This window comes from Schistocerca nitens, chromosome 4 (assembly GCF_023898315.1).
Source record: "Schistocerca nitens isolate TAMUIC-IGC-003100 chromosome 4, iqSchNite1.1, whole genome shotgun sequence".
NCBI lineage: Eukaryota > Metazoa > Arthropoda > Insecta > Orthoptera > Acrididae > Schistocerca > Schistocerca nitens.
In genome coordinates this window covers 677,589,040-677,605,333 of record NC_064617.1, presented here as the reverse complement: position 1 = coordinate 677,605,333, position 16,294 = coordinate 677,589,040, and positions in this window count along the sequence as shown.

Genomic DNA, 16,294 nt, shown 5'->3' with positions numbered 1-16,294 from the left:
GAGACAGAGCCACACGCCGAAGACGATAGTCTTCCCTCTCGGTAGTGCCATGTCGCCGTCCAGTGCCCTGTCTTCTTGCGACCGTGTATTCTAGTGAACACCGCTGCCAGTAATCATGCACATTGGCTACATTCCTGCCACGTCATTCTGCATACCGCGGAAGAAAGTCCAACTTCTCGTAGCCCTATTACACGACCTCGTTCAAGCTCAGGGAGGTGCTGATAATGGCGTCTTTGTTACCTTAAAGGCAGTCTTCAATAATATCATCTCACCACGTCCAATCTCGAATGTAAGTAACTCTCACGACCGCTGCAGTGTGTACTTAAAACAAAACCTAAAAAAATGGCTCTGAGCACTATGGGACTTAACATCTGTGGTCATCAGTCCCCTAGAACTTAGAACTACTTAAACCTAACTAACCGAAGGACATCATACACATCCATGCCCGAGGCAGGATTCGAACCTGCGACCGGAGCAGTCGCGCGGTTCCGGACTGAGCGCCTAGAACCGCTAGACCACCGCGGCCGGCTAAAACAAAACCAGATCTGTATTTTCATAGTGGCGCTACTGGCGCCACTCTTATGCGACTGGCGCGAAATCTGAATAGACATCAGCTTTCAGATTTAGAAATAAACCTACCAACTTTCGTTTATATCGCACAACTCCTTTTAGGTGCTGCGACTTTTTCCGACAGTGTATTTAGTGTGCTGTGTGTTAATATCTGCCACATGCGTGTAGAAGAACGTGAAGAATAGCGTGAGAAACAACTAACGTGTAAACTGAAGATGCTTTAATGGCAAAGGCGTTTGGTCTTAATTAAATTTTACTACAGTCGCAAAAGACGGTATTTAACCATTATAACTTGTAAACTGCAAGGTTCTCGCTGAAGTTCTCCTTCAAGTTCTTCTTCCAGATGATGTCTAAAGGGAAGACACTAAATATCACAAAAAAGTGAAACGGAGAGAGAAACTCGAAGAACTTTACGACGATACAGCAGCCATATACCCATGTACTGATATAGAGATGGCTGAAATTCATTAAGTACCTACGTAGTTATTTACTTGAGCAGATTATTTAATGAATGCATGTTCCAGGGTAGCTTTTCCGAGTACTGTAGAACTGTAGAAGCAGTCATATAAGAGAACGGAAGAGATAAGTTACAGCACTCTCCAAATCATACCGTTCTGTCTGCAGACTTATGAAATAATTTGCTATCAGCAGGTTAAAATCCTATAATATATATAATTATATAATGCTCAGTATGGATTTAAGAAGGGTAACTGTACGGAGGATGCGATTAGTGAGGCAAGAAAATTAATATACACTGCAAACACAGAATGAGTAGGTCTGATAGGTGTACTGTAGAATTTGTGGGGTGTTTCATAACTTACGGTTTCCTTCATTTCTTAACAGACTAATGGAAACGGGCTGCTCAAGAACGCTTTACTACAGTCAGTTGGATTACTGCGATAAGTGGCTTCAGTTTACCAATCGTACTACAAAAGCATGCCCTCAAGGTTCAGTTTTCGGTCCCTAGTTCTGGGACGTTAATTTATAACTAATTCTGGATAGATTAAAAAATAATTAGGAGTTCTTAACATATGTAGCATATGCAGATGACTTGTTACTGTCAGTGGACACGAACAGTGGAGATTCGATATATAATAACTGAGACAAACTCCTTGGAGCCATGCATGAGCGGTGCTCGCACATGCGACTCCATGTAGTACCAGAAAAATCGATATACATGTTACTTAAGACGTATTAGGGATCAATCGATTAAATTAAAACAGTAGACAATTCGAAGCCATATCAGTAACAGGTATTTAAGTTTGCAGCTGGATAGACACGGTACATTTAGTGCCCACAAAAAATTTGTAGGAAAGAAAGGGAGGTCTGTAATGAATTAACTGATTATTATGAGACATAGCAAGTTTCGTTTGCCCTGAATGTTATTAGACTGTACTACAAGCCTATGTTAACTGAAATTGTGTGCTGCAGTACCAGTATTTGGATATACAGGATATGACTGTCAGACATACCACTGCAGTGAAAAAAATACAACGAAGGATGCTGCAGCTACGCTTTGGAGCCTTCAGCACCGTATCTGCAGACGTCCTACATATATGAGTGGGTGTATATTCCTGGAACCTACAAATAAATAAAATGGCAGCCATCTGTTCCCTGAAGAAGAAACAATATGAAAACATACACGAAATTCTTGGGGAATCAGCCACAAATACATTAGTAATAAAGTATTTAATGTTCACAAAAAAGACAACAGAGATGGAATCACACACACACACACACACACACACACACACAGGCACACACACACACACACACACACACACACACACACACACACAGGAAGAGAAAATTCCAATTTCTTCCTGATGCAAACAAAAGGCTTACGACAGTAAATTTTGTGCCAAATGGGGGCCAGCTACACTACCTTTCCGAACATGGGCCATATCGCACAAGTCTTAATAGAGTTGGTGGGAATGCAACGTCCAGCTGTGACTATGGTGAAACGGGCACAGCAGATCACGTCCCATCGGAATGTCCCCAGTTGCAGATTTAGCAAGGCCTCTAGGCCGGCTTCATGAAGTGTTTAAAGAGGATTTTGGTACCACAGATCTTGCAGCTGATGCTGTCTCATAGCAAGCAAAGCTTAGCTATAGCCAACGACAGCCCATCACATAAGAGTAGCCCTACGTATGATCAAAGAGAACGAGAACGATGCCCAGTAGCCCTGTACCGGACGCAGCCATAAGAAAATCTAAGAATATTAAGAAGAACTGATGAAATGCAAGTGATGCGCTCTGATCCATCGCCATGCTGTCTCGAGCCAACAAAAGTTTCTGTACCCAACGGGGTCGATGATCTGGCATGGTACGTACGGAGAAACAAGATACATTCCGATTGCTGTAAATGCGTGTGTGTGTAAATGTGCGTGTGTGTGTCTAAAAAGGAATAGCGGAGCATAACACAATATACTACATAATTGTTCTCCAAAGTTCAGTAACACTAACATCACCATGTCTAATGGTATTAGAAGTATTAGTAACGTAAGTCTCAGAAGTAGCAGTAGTGGCTGAAGGAAAATGAAGGCAATGAGAGTAGTAATAGGTACTTTTCGTAGCTGTAATAGTTACACTACTGGCCATTAAAATTGCTACATCACGAAGATGACGTGCTACAGACGTGAAATTTAACCGACAGGGAGAAGATGCTGTGATATGTTAATGGTTAGATTTTCAGAGCATTCACACAAGGTTGGCGCCGGTGGTGACACCTACAACGTGCTGACATGGGGAATGTTTCCAACCGATTTCTCATACACAAACAGCAGTTGACCGGCGTTGCCTGGTGAAACGTTGTTGTGATGCCTCGTGTAAGGAGGAGAAATGCGTACCATCACGTTTCCGACTTTGATAAAGGTTGGATTGTAGCCTGTCGCGATTGTGGTTTATCGCATCGCGACACTGCTCCTCGCATTGGTCGAGATCCAATGACTGTTATCAGAATGTGGAATCGGTGGGTTCAGGAGGGTAATACGGAACGCCGTGCTGGATCCCAACGGCCTCGTACCTCTAGCAGTGGAGATGACAGGCATCTTATCCGCATGGCTGTAACGGACCGTGCAGCCACGTCTCAATCCCTGAGTCAACAGATGGGGACGTTTGCAAGACAACAACCATCTGCACGAACAGTTCGACGACGTTTGCAGCAGCATGGACTATCAGCTCGTAGACCATGGCTGCGGTTACCCTTGATGCTGCATCACAGACAGGGGCGTCTGCGACGGGTTACTCAACGACGAACCTGGGTGCACGAATGGCAAAACGTCATTTTTTCGGATGAATCCAGGTTACGTTTACAGCATCATGATGGTCGCATTCGTGTTTGGCGACATCGCACATTGGAAGCGTGTATTCGTCATCGCCATACTGGCGTATCACCCGGCGTGATGGTATGGGGTGCCATTGGTTACACTTCTCGGTCACTTCTTGTTCGCATTGACGGCACTTTGAACAGTGGACGTTACATTTCAGATGTGTCACGACCCGTGGCTCTACCCTTCATACGATCCCTGTGAAACCCTACATTTCAGCAGGATAATGCACGGCCGCATGTTGCAGGTCATGTACGGAAGTTTCTCGATACAGAAAATGTTCGATTGCTGCCCTGGCCAGCACATTCTCCAGATCTCTCACCAGTTGAAAACGTCTGGTCAAAGGTGGCCGATCAACTGGCTCGTACAATACGCCAGTCACTACTCTTGATGAACTATGGTATCGTGTTGAAGATGCATGGGTAGCTGTACCTGTACACGCCATCGAAGCTCTGTTTGACTCAATGCCCAGGCGTATCAAGGCCGTTATTACGGCCAGAGGTGATTGTTCTGGGTACTGATTTCTCAGGAACTATGAACCCAAATTGCGTGAAAATGTAATCACATGTCAGTTCTAGTATAATATATTTGTCCAATGAATACCCTTTTATCATCTGCATTTCTTCTTGGTGTAGCAATTTTAATGGTCAGTAGTGTACTTTGTTTGTTATTGTAATTCCAATTGTAGTACTGGTAGTAGGAGTATATGCTGTTGTAATCCTGTGGCTCTATTTTCGTCAGAGTAAAGGAGACCCGATTTCGGATGGAAAAAATATGCTATGGGAAATCTACATAAAGAGTAGTGTATAAGCGGCAATCTAAATGTCAGAGCTATAGTAGTGGACAGAAGTAAAGATGAGAAAAAACATCTTGTTATAGACACGGTAAACCTCAATTGAAGATTCAGAATTGTTGTTTGTTGTGGTCTTCAGTCCTGAGACTGGTTTGATGCAGCTCTCCATGCTACTCTATCCTGTGCAAGCTTCTTCATCTCCCAGTACCTACTGTAGCCTACATCCTTCTGAATATGCTTAGTGTATTCAGCTATTGGTCTACATCTACGATTTTTACCCTCCACACTGCCCTCCAATGCTAAATTTGTGATCCCTTGATGCCTCAAAACATGTCCTACCAACCGATCCCTTCTTCTAGTCAAGTTGTGCCACAAACTTCTCTTCTCCCCAATCCTATTCAATACCTCCTCATTAGTTACGTGATCTACCCACCTTACCTTCAGCATTCTTCTGTAGCACCACATTTCGAAAGCTTCTATTCTCTTCTTGTCCAAACTAGTTATCGTCCATGTTTCACTTCCATACATGGCTACACTCCATACAAATACTTTCAGCAACGACTTCCTGACACTTAAATCTATACCAGATGTTAACAAATTTCTCTTCTTCAGAAACGATTTCCTTGCCATTGCCAGTCTACATTTTATATCCTCTCTACTTCGACCATCATCAGTTATTTTACTCCCTAAATAGCAAAACTCCTCTACTACTTTAAGTGTCTCATTTCCTAATCTAATTCCCTCAGCATCACCCGATTTAATTTGACTACATTCCATTATCCTCGTTTTGCTTTTGTTGATGTTCATCTTATATCCTCCCTTCAAGACACCATCCATTCCGTTCAACTACTCTTCCAAGTCCTTTGCTGTCTCTGACAGAATTACAATGTCATCGGCGAACCTCAAAGTTTTTATTTCTTCTCCATGGATTTTAATACCTACTCCGAAATTTTCTTTTGTTTCCTTTACTGCTTGTTCAATATTCAGATTGAATAACACCGGTGAGAGGCTACAACCCTGTCTCACTCCTTTCCCAATTATTGCTTCCCTTTCATGCCCCTCGACTCTTATCACTGCCATCTGGTGTCTGTACAAATTGTAAATAGCCTTTCGCTCCCTGGTTCAAATGGCTCTGAGCACTATGGGACTCAACTGCTGTGGTCATAAGTCCCCTAGAACTTAGAACTACTTAAACCTAACTAACCTAAGGACAGCACACAACACCCAGCCATCACGAGGCAGAGAAAATCCCTGACCCCGCCGGGAATCGAACCCGGGAACCCGGGCGTGGGAAGCGAGAACGCTACCGCACGACCACGAGATGCGGGCTTCGCTCCCTGTATTTTACCCCTGCCACCTTCAGAATTTGAAAGAGAGTATTCCAGTTAACATTGTCAAAAGCTTTCTCTAAGTCTACAAATGCTAGAAACGTAGGTTTGCCTTTTCTTAATCTTTCTTCTAAGATAAGTCGTAAGGTTAGTATTGCTTCACGTGTTCCAACATTTCTACGGAATCCAAACTGATCTTCCCCGAGCTCCACTTCTACCAATTTTTCCATTCGTCTGTAAAGAATTCGCGTTTGTATTTTGCAGCTGTGACTTATTAAACTGATAGTTCGGTAATTTTCACATCTGTCAACACCTGCTTTCTTTGGGATTGGAATTATTATATTCTTCGTGAAGTCTGAGGGTATTTCGCCTGTCTCATACATCTTGCTCACCAGATGGTAGAGTTTTGTCATGACTGGCTCTCCCAAGGCCATCAGTAGTTCTAATGGAATGTTGTCTACTCCCGGGGCCTTGTTTCGACTCAGGTCTTCCAGTGCTCTGTCAAACTCTTCACGCAGTATCTTATCTCCCATTTCATCTTCGTCTACATCCTCTTCCATTTCCATAATATTGTCCTCAAGTACATCGCCCTTGTATAAACCCTCTATATACTCCTTCCACCTTTCTGCCTTCCCTTCTTTGCTTAGTCCTGGGTTGCCATCTGAGCTCTTGATATTCATACAAGTGGTTCTCTTCTCTCCAAAGGTCTCTTTAATTTTCCTGTAGGCAGTATCTATCTTACCCCTAGTGAGACAAGCCTCTATATCCTTACATTTGTCCTCTAGCCATCCCTGCTTAGCATAGAAAAAAAATTGAGGAAACCAAATGAATAGATTATAATGAAAGTTCATAAACATGTAGCAAATTCTACATGTAGCGTTATACAATTGCCATCAAGAAAGTAGTCTATGATGAATACATAAAATGAATAATCTCTACGCCATGCCTCGATCCTCTGCTCCTCTCCCTGCATTTCGTTACAATTTTCTAGCGTTGCGACTTCTCTGTATACAACAGAAACAGCCGCGAATAAACTCACGGAGCTTCCGACGTGATCCACTAGGTCATCTACAGATCGACTGAAAAGTAAGGATCGCATAATACACCATTGGCTTATGTGCGCAGTTATTTCTACGTCTGAAGATTTCTCTCCGTTAAGTATGAAATGCTGTGTTCCGTTTGCTAGGAACACTTCAGTCTAGTCACGAAGCTGGTGTGATAGTCCGTACGCTCCTATTTTGTTCATTAGGCTGGAGTCCGGAACTACATAGAAGGCCTTCTGGAAATCGAGAAGCATAGCATCATCCAGGACCACGGTATCTACCCCATTCTGGGTCTCGAGGACGAATACAACGAGCTAGATATCTACTGATCATTGTCTGTGGAAACCATGTTGATTCCTACAGAGGAAATTTTAATAATGCGAGAGCATAAGAGGTGTTCCATAATTCTGTAAACAAATAGGCCTATAGCCATATGCGTCTATTCGACGACTCATCTTGAAAACTGGAATTACGCGCGCATTTTTCGAATCATTGGGAGCGCGTCACTAGTACAGCGACCTACGGTACACTGCAGTGAATAATCGTATTGATTTTTCTCGTAAGTTAAAACTGGGTGCTGTTCGGTGACTAGAGATAAAATCTTTACGTTTTGTGGGCAGCTCTCTAACAGTAGAGACAACCAGTACACTCTCAAACCGCCTATCTATCATTGATTTTTCTGCCGTAGTTCCTAACTTCGCATGATTACTTTTGCGGAAAAAGAATGAGGTTGAAAATAACCTACACAAAGCCTAGAATTGAGATTTTTACCCGTCAAAAGTGTACTAGGCTAAGACTTGGTATGACCGTCCTGATGTCTGTCCATTCTTATCGCCGTGCTGCCGCCATACGACGAGTTAGTAACGTCAGAAGGAAAGCATTGGCACATTAACGCTTTGAGATACACTATGAGGCGTGCTTGTACAGCTATGATTTTATGGTTACAAAAGAAGTGGCGTAACAAGGATAACAGGTAGCCAGGGCGAAATTCGACTTCGTCCCGTCCCCGCCACCTCTCCTGTTTAATTGTCATAGCTCCTTAGTATTTCTACTCGTTTATCGAGATCATAACAACTTTACAATATACATCTACATCTACATCCATACTCCGCAAGCCACCTGACGGTGTGTGGCGGAGGGTACTTTGAGTACCTCTATCGGTTCTCCCTTCTATTCCAGTCTCGCATTGTTCGTGGAAAGAAAGATTGTCGGTATGCCTCTGTGTGGGCTCCAATCTCTCTGATTTTATCCTCACGGTCTCTTCGAGAGATATACGTAGGAGGGAGCAATATACTGCTTGACTCCTCGGTGAAGGTATGTTCTCGAAACTTCAACAAAAGCCCGTACCGAGCTACTGAGCGTCTCTCCTGCAGAGTCTTTCACTGGTGTTTACCTCTCATCTCCATAACGCTTTCGAGACTACTAAACGATCCTGTAACAAAGCGTGCTCCTCTCCGTTGGATCTTCTCTATCTCTTCTATCAACTCTATCTGGTACGGGTTCCACACTGGTGAGCAATACTCAAGCAGTGGGCGAACAAGCATACTGTAACCTACTTCCTTTGTTTTCGGACTGCATTTCCTTAGGATTCTTCCAATGAATCTCAGTCTGGCATCTGCTTTACCGACAATTAATTTTATATGGTTATTCCATTTTAAATCACTCCTGATGCCTACTCCCAGATAATTTATGGAATTAACTGCTTCCAGTCGCTGACCTGCTATGCTGTAGCTAAATGATAAAGGATTTTTCTTTCTATGTATTCGCAGCACATTAGACTTGTCTACATTGAGATTCAATTGCCATTACCTGAACCATGCGTCAATTCGTTGCAGATCCTCCTGCATTTCAGTACAATTTTTCATTCTTACAACCTGTCGATATACTACAGCATCATCCGCAAAAAGCCTCAGTGAACTTCCAATGTTATTCACAAGGTCATTTATGTATATTGTGAATAGCAACGGTCCTACGACACTCCCCTGCCGCACACCTGAAATCACTCTTACTTCGGAAGACTTCTCTCCATTGAGAATGACATGCTGCGTTCTGTTATCTAGGAACTCTTCAATCCAATCACACAATTGATCTGATAGTGTTGTGTCTAGACAAGACAGCCTAGACACAATGAGAGGAAGTCGAAAGGCACGCGCTTAAACTCACGCAGGCTGGCGTGAGGTCTGAAACAGGATACGTAATGAATGCTATAAAGAAAAGTACGTAGCTTCTGGAATACTTAACTTTAATCCACATTTGTAGAACATTGCTCTTGATGATACATTAATAGAATCTCAATATCAATTGAATACGACGCCTTGCTAGGTCGTAGCAAATGTAGCTGAAGTCTATGCTAACTATCGTCTCGGCAAATGAGAGAGTAGTTGTCAGTGAACCATTGCTATGAACGTCGGCTGTACAACTGGGGCGAGTGCCAGGACGTCTCTCTAGACCTGCCGTGTGGTGGCGCTCGGTCTGCAATTACTGACAGTGGCGACACGCGGGTCCGACGTATTCTAATGGACCGCGGCCGATTTAAAAGCTACCACCTAGCAAGTGTGGTGTCTGGCGGTGACACCACAGATAGTCCATATGCTCTTACTTTGTTCATTAAACGACTGGGGAACTGTATCGAACGCCTTGCGGAAATCATGAAACACGACATCTACCTGGGAACCCGTGTCTATGGCCCTCTGAGGCTCGTGGACGAATAGCGCAAGCTGGGTTTCACAAGATCGTCTTTTTCGAATCTATACTGATTCCTACAGAGTAGATTTCTTCTCTCCAGAAAAGTCATTATACTCGAACATAATACGTGTTCCAAAATTCTGCAACTGATCGACGTTAGAGACATAGGTCTATAGTTCTGCACATCTGTTCGACGTCCCTTCTTGAAAACGGGGATGACCTGTGCCCTTTTCCAATCCTTTCGAACGCTACGCCCTTCTAGAGACCTAAGGTACACCGCTGCAAGGAGGGGGGCAAGTTCCTTCGCGTACTCTGTGTAAAATCGAACTGGTATCCCATCAGGTCCAGCGGCCTTTCCTCTTTTGAGCGATTTTAATTGTTTTTCTATCCCTCTGTCATCTATTTCGATATATACCATGTTGTCATCTGTGCGACGATCTAGAGAAGGAACTACAGTGCAGTCTTCCTCTGTGAAACAGCTTTGGAAAAAGGCAATTAGTATTTCGGCCTTTAGTCTGTCATCCTCTGTTTCAGTACCATTTTGGTCACAGAGTGTCTGGACATTTTGTTTTGATCCACCTACCGCTTTGACATAAGACCAAAATTTCTTAAGATTTTCTGCCACGTCAGTACATAGAACTTTACTTTGGAATTCATTGAACGCCTCTCGCATAGCCCTCCTCACACTACATTTCGCTTCGCGTAATTTTTTTTTGTCTGCAACGCTTTGGCTATGTTTATGTTTGCTTCCGCAGCAGTTTTCTAACTCGGTTGTTGTACCACGGTGGCTCTTTTCCATCTCTTACGATGTTGCTTGGCGCATACTCATCTAATGCATATTGTACGATGGTTTTGAACTTTGTCCACTGATCCTCAACATTCTCTGTACTTAAGACAAAACTTTTGTGTTGAGCCGTCAAGTAGGCCTACTCTGAAATCTGCTTTTTGTCACTTTTGCTAAACAATGGTTGAAATGTACACATTTAAGTGTTTTGAAGTTATGCAGTACGAAATATGATAAAATACATGATTCAAATTTGCATCGCTAACAAAAATAACGCAACTCCATTTTAGTATTCCTTGCTGATCAGTGCTAAAGCTTATAAACAAGACAACAAACGCAAAACATAACTTTTACACTTTCGCTGTTGCATTGGCTCACATGGCGTAACGATAGTGATTCCACCAAAGCACCTGTAATGAAAACAGAAGCAGCTGCGATCATGGAGTCATGAAGAGGGGGTCTTGTGGAAATGCAGCTCAGCACAGGCCAGTCCAGATCTCCTCATGATTCTCTTCCACATATCGCTCTGCCCCATTCTCATTATACTATTGTCCAGTCCTCTTCCATTTTCTTCTTCTTCTTCTTCTTCTTCTTCTTCTTGTTCCTCTTCTTCCTCCAGACTTTCCAGGCCTCTTCTCCTTTTTATGCCCTTTATTTTTCTCTAATGTCACAAAAAACACGACCCTACGAAAAGGGCGCCTTGGGCACGGACCTCGACTGCCTAACTTTACGTATGCCACTGCCCTAAAGGTAAGGAGCTCAACCCACAGTGGACCTAATCTGTCGCAGGGGTCACACCCAGCGAACACTCTGGCAGTCTCAAATTTCAAATAAGATTCGGGTCGGCTGCTTCAGAGCTGAGAACCACCACACGTGTGAATCAAGGGATTTAGCTTTGGAGTGATTGTATTCGTTATTAATCATCACGAACCAGAAAAGCAATCGAAAGCGTGTATGAAAGTTGTATGAGCGAAAATTAATCTGGCAAGAATTTGTCACATGAGCGGGAAACATTGTGATGTGACTGTGTAGAAAATTGGATACTGCTTTACGAAGTGCTGGAGTACAGCGTGAATATTAGTGTTAGTGTCGTGATTTGTCGTTAGGTGGCGGTACTGGTACGGCGACACAATACCAGTGCGCAGTACAGTCGCAGACAGTTGGGTCTGGAGAATGTGAGCGGGACCTTATTCATAAAACAGTTTTCCTAAAACAACAGCAATAGTGCTGCTGCTCTTCTCGTGTATCGACGCCTTAAGGAATACGGAGACCTCCTCTTTCGGCATCGACGTTGATGAACGCGATTCGGAAGTTCGAATTAACTGTCGATCTGGGAACTGCTCCTGGGAGAGGCGGACAGCCAAGTGCGTCACAAATTGCTGAATACGTTTCTGTTTCAAAGACTGAGAACGCTGGTTTCAATATACGATCTTCAAGAAGTGCACAAGTTGTGTCACGACAGCTGAACAATCGATGGTCCACCCCACCTGATAAGTTTCGGGAAATCTCTAGTACGGTTCCACACTGCCGTGGATAAAGATTGCTGACACATGAAGCAACGTTTGTAACCCGGAACGTACACGTTGTTGCTCGCAGTTAATAAATGTTACCCTCTCGTACACATTAAAACATTTTTCTTTCAACGGTATTTGTTATTACTCTTCCGCGTGTCTTTACAAATGAGTTTCATTACCCTACGATCACATGTTTTTCATGAGAGTCCTCACAACTCGTGAAAGTTTAATTATAACAACTGTATGTATGCTCTATTCAGCGGTTTAGATTCCTCACTGACTTCTCTCTCCCCTAGCTCACACTTTTACTCCCTGAGCAGTGCTTTCCTTAAATCAGTTACGTGCCTTCCGAAGAACTGTATTATGAAATGTTTAATAGTACTGCAGTATCACTGCGAGGGACACACTGTTCGTCGTGAAGATTTTGTTAAAAAAAATCTGAAACTGTATCTTGCCCGTACCACTGGTACGCCGAGAAGTTTTCAGTCTACACTTGGATATCGAGAAACTAGGGCCTCAATAGTTGATTCCTAAACAAACTCTTTCCGGCCTCTACGTCTCTCCAGCTCTGAAGAAAGTCTTGAATCTTAAAGTGGAGCGTATAGGACTATCATCAAAGTCTATCAACAACATACCAAGCGTTATTGTTCACAACATAGGTATTAATTTATATCATGTGGCGTCACCAATGCTTCTCATTTCTCCAAAAATAGTTCAGCAGTTATATATAGCACTACGACAAAAGCCACGTCCACAAGGGATGCCAGGACATACTAAATGTGTTGTAGGTAATGTGAATTTCCGGAGTGAATTAAAGAACTTCCTTTTGAGCAACTCCTTCTACTCCACTGGCGATTATTTACTCCTAAAATTGGTGTTTTAATTTATTTTGTATTGTATTTAGTACTGTAATACAATAATATTTCATGATGCTAAGTAATTTCTTCGCTCTGCGTTTAAAGAGAATGTACATCCTCGCCGACTTTCCACAGCCCACAGACTACTCTCTGCGGGATCCATAGATTGCAATCCATAGATCAAGTTATGTCATTTGGCGCCACCAATTCTTAGCATTTCTCCAAAAATAGTTCAGCAGTTAAATTTAACACTACAACCTAAAGCCTCTTCTACAAAGATTGCCAGGAGATACGTATATGATATCTGATATCATGAGCAATTCAACAAGCAATGTGGAAGCATAATATGGCTATACAATACCAAAGCCGCTATCTACGTAGCTTACGCCAATTACAATTTTCTTGGAAACGTCCGTGCTGTGTCAGGATATTTCTCAAGCTTCAGTCGAGGTGTTCCACTCGACGCAGACAGTACGCAGTGCATACAGCCGTTGCGAATGGAGAGACATCTCGCAAAACACCCAAGTCATTGAAGGTATACAGAAAAAATATTGCGCAAATATATTTTCCTGCGTGAGTGCAGTGCTAACGCAAATGCAGTGAAGAGAATCGTAATTGTACTAGCTCAATGAGACACCGATCTTAGAAAATAAATAAGAACGAAGCAGGGTACACAATGGGCATATGAGTTACGGGCTACAGTTCCGCGTTCTTTAAACTGGTTATGACCTATATACAAGAACGTTCGCTTTATGAACCACTGAATGTTACGACATAATGCGGATTATCCGTTACACGGGATCCTTGTAATACTTCCAAGACTTTCAGTGTGAGCCCAATAAATTATCAATTTGCTGTCCTCGTTGTATGAGATAATATCTATTACGCCCATTAGGATCTCTGCCCGACAGTATTTTCAAATGATACATTTATCTTGTGAACAAGCTTTCCTCTTCATCCTTAGTGAGGCGCACTCGCGTTAGACCTGATGCGAACTTGATAAGGGTTTCCAGTTGGCTGGTATGGTAGAAACGAGTGACAAGTTGGAATTTGTGTGCGTTTCTTGGTGGTGTAGTCTTAGGCTGCAGGGGAGAAGTAGAAGCCCGCGAAAGCCAGGGAACCGGGTTCGAGTCACAGTTCGGCTCACAGTTTTAGTTATAGCTAGACACAAATGATTTCTATAGCGAATACTCCGATAAAGGAGAGAGAAATGTGACTGCATTTCCAGTTCCGATAGAGATATTCGAAGGTACCTAACAGGAATAAGGAACATTCCCAGATAAATAATAAATGAATTTTTCTGAGCGGCAGACCACTGACTAGGCGAGTCTGCCTTGATGCATAAATGACCTATTCACATCAGTTACTTTTAGTTTGCAATTTAAAAAGGGTGTTAAACCACCCACGTTTCGGTTTTATTAACAACGCATCATCGAAACTCGCCTTGTGTAATACCTCTTTCAGTTACAGTACGCTTAGGCAGAAAAAATCCAACTAATAATTGTCACATAATAATTGCCACGGAGGATGTTTACTTAAAATGTTCCATAACACATTTCTACAGTGATCTGTCGAAATTTTATACGGCTCAAGTTATTCGCGAAGATGCATAAAACACATCACAGCAGTGACAGTATGGATTGCAAAATTATGAAAACTATATGGTATTTGATTTACTTAGCTACGTGTTCCATATATCGGTGGTACGAGTTCTAAGTCGTCAGTTTAATAGGACATGTAAGATCTGTTTGTGTGTGTAGCTGGATTTAGGCTATCTGAATGATACTAAATAGCACGGTGCCTTAAATTTAATAAAATGAACATATCAGTGTTTCTCGCCACCGGTATTACAAGTGAAACACAGTTCAAAAGCGAAACCAAGTCCGACAGGCAGTTATTAGCTGTAGAAATGTGGATACAAATGAGGAATTACTAACAGTTGTTTTGTAACTGTATTCTGCGTGACATATTATGCAAAATTTCACGAACCACAAAGGAGAAAAACAGAATAAAAAATTGTCCTTTATATTTATTAATCATATTATATGAATTATTACTGGCACTGGACCTTGTATATTTGCATATTTTTTCATATTTTGTTCTATGTGACCCCGACCGTATGCAAAGTGAATAAAGTATAAAATTTTACATGTATCAAACACTAGCCCGACCGCATAACTCTGCTACCTTCTCTCCCACGCGCAGTGCATAACCAATACAGTTATTTACGCACTTCGTAGCTCGGTAGGACACTAATATTGGTGTAAATGTAACACGAAGATCATTTCTTAGCCTTGGTGCTTGAACGGAGCACAATGAAAATCGCTAAGAAATATTGTACTTTACGAAAGCCATATGATCGGAAACGGCTTTCTAACTCGCTACGCCCACACACCATCCATAGTAAGCAAGTATAATACAGATTTCAAAAGAAACCATTGACTGTCTAGAAAATATGACTGTTTGCAATATTTCTTAAGCTTAACAATGGCTTGCGTGACGCCTACGAGCATGAATTGTCAAAGTTCCTCGCGCTGTTGTTATTAGCTCCCTAAATGACAAAAACAGAAAACAGACGTAAGTAGCACTCCCCTCATGTATGAGTTACGGTCAGAGCATATATTTTTCAATGCGATTGGGCTGTTCAAGACTCGTAATGAAATACGAGTATCTTTCGTTATTGTGGAATTAAAATGCCATTGGTGATCAAGTTTGCCGAAGTGGTGGAAGTTCAGACAAACGTAGTCTGTATGGAAAATAATGGCAACTCCATTTTGTAGCAACGCAGATATCCATACGTCGATTTTGCGGTGCTAGCATCATCCTCAACATCTGAGGTGGATCATGAAACACACTTTGCTCTGAGACTTGCATTACAATCATGTCACGTCGAAAGCTGAATTCTGCAGTTGCCTTGATTTTTGGCAATGCGTATCCACACACCATAGTCCTCGCAGTCTCTATGGGAAGGAACCAAATGAACATCCCTGATTTCTCACCCAGTAATTGTGCACTCTTCATACCTCTCAATCACTGGATTGCTGTAACCGATTTTGACAGTCATTCCATTGAAGAAGTGAAATGTGGAAGGATAAAATGCGTTGGAATGCAGTATTCGCACTACACTCACTTTGCTGATCCAACTCACACTAAAGCTGCCTTGTAGTAATATTTAGATAATCTCTTACCACTTTTAAAGCGTTAGTAGTACTTCTCTCATTAATTGTAATATGCGACGGTTTTTTCTGAAAAAATTCCATAACGTACGTAAAATCGTAATGCAAATATGCATTCGATTGGACTAATTAATCAAGCACGAGAAATGTGATATACAACAGTACTCGTGATTGTCAACAGCTGACAGCAGTAATTTACTCTTCAGTCAATAAAAT